This window comes from Elephantulus edwardii, unplaced genomic scaffold, assembly GCF_000299155.1.
Source record: "Elephantulus edwardii isolate Elephantulus edwardi_28Jun2011 unplaced genomic scaffold, EleEdw1.0 scaffold00061, whole genome shotgun sequence".
Taxonomy (NCBI): domain Eukaryota; kingdom Metazoa; phylum Chordata; class Mammalia; order Macroscelidea; family Macroscelididae; genus Elephantulus; species Elephantulus edwardii.
In genome coordinates, this window is record NW_006399811.1 from 15,625,962 (window position 1) to 15,626,890 (window position 929).

Genomic DNA, 929 nt, shown 5'->3' on the forward strand with positions numbered 1-929 from the left:
TGGCAGCAATAGCTGCCCCAATAATTTTGGCTATTCTCTGGTCTTTTCTCTTCTCTCTAGATCCCGGTTGTTAAAAGAGGGAAAAATTTAAACAAATATACAACAAATAATTTTTAACATTATAATCTTTTTTTTTTTTGGCATTTTATTTGCACTGTTTATTACATCTCTAGAAAAACAATCCCAGGATTTTCCCTCCTGTGTTTTCATCTTGCTTCCTCGTGGTCTATGATGCCAGCTGAGGTTGTCAGTACAATGAAACCAAACTGATGGGACGGGAGCAGATGATTCTGCCACTTTTCTAGATCTTTGAGCTGCACATCAAATCTGGGGCTGATAACACCACACTTGTTTAACCTGCCTGTGAGGTTGACAACAATTTTCCCCGCTCTGTGATCATCAATGATTTCAAATTCACCAATGTAGCCATGCTTCATCATCATGGTCACGAACCACACAATGACTTTGGAGCACAGCCTGATGAGAACCTGACGCTTGCCTCTCTTCTCGGCATTGTTGATGCTCTTGAGCGTGTCGGCCAGGATGTTCATGCGCACCATTGTGGTGGCACGGAATGATGGCAGAAAGACACATTATAATCTTTTAAGCTTAAGGCTAGAAATATTAACAATATGATCATTTCCAATCCAGAGATACATGTTCCAATGCAGTTCCTATTTTCCATAAGTGGTTTTGGTAAGAAGAATATAATAAATGTGGATACAGTTCCACTATTCCTCCTCCATGCCACAATATGGTGTTATTAGCATGAGCAGTTATAGATCCATTGCCATCCTTACTCTAACTTAATCTTTTTTAAAATTTAAATTTATTATTAATTTCAGTAAAAATTTACAGAGGCTTTGGATTTCCATTCATTCATTGTTGTAGATTTGTCCCCTCCCAAGCCCCCCCCCCACCAGACATTA

The 929-nt window shown here is 39.0% G+C and overlaps 1 protein-coding gene and 1 pseudogene across 1 annotated transcript in view; one reads left to right on the forward strand and one right to left on the reverse strand.

The window, feature by feature from the left end:
• The window catches only part of RGL1 (ral guanine nucleotide dissociation stimulator-like 1), a 439,254-nt gene that overhangs the window by 73,116 nt on the left and 365,209 nt on the right, over positions 1 to 929 (forward strand). The gene's annotated exons all lie outside the window — the stretch shown is intronic.
• On the reverse strand, positions 170 to 560 carry LOC102860494 (annotated as a pseudogene).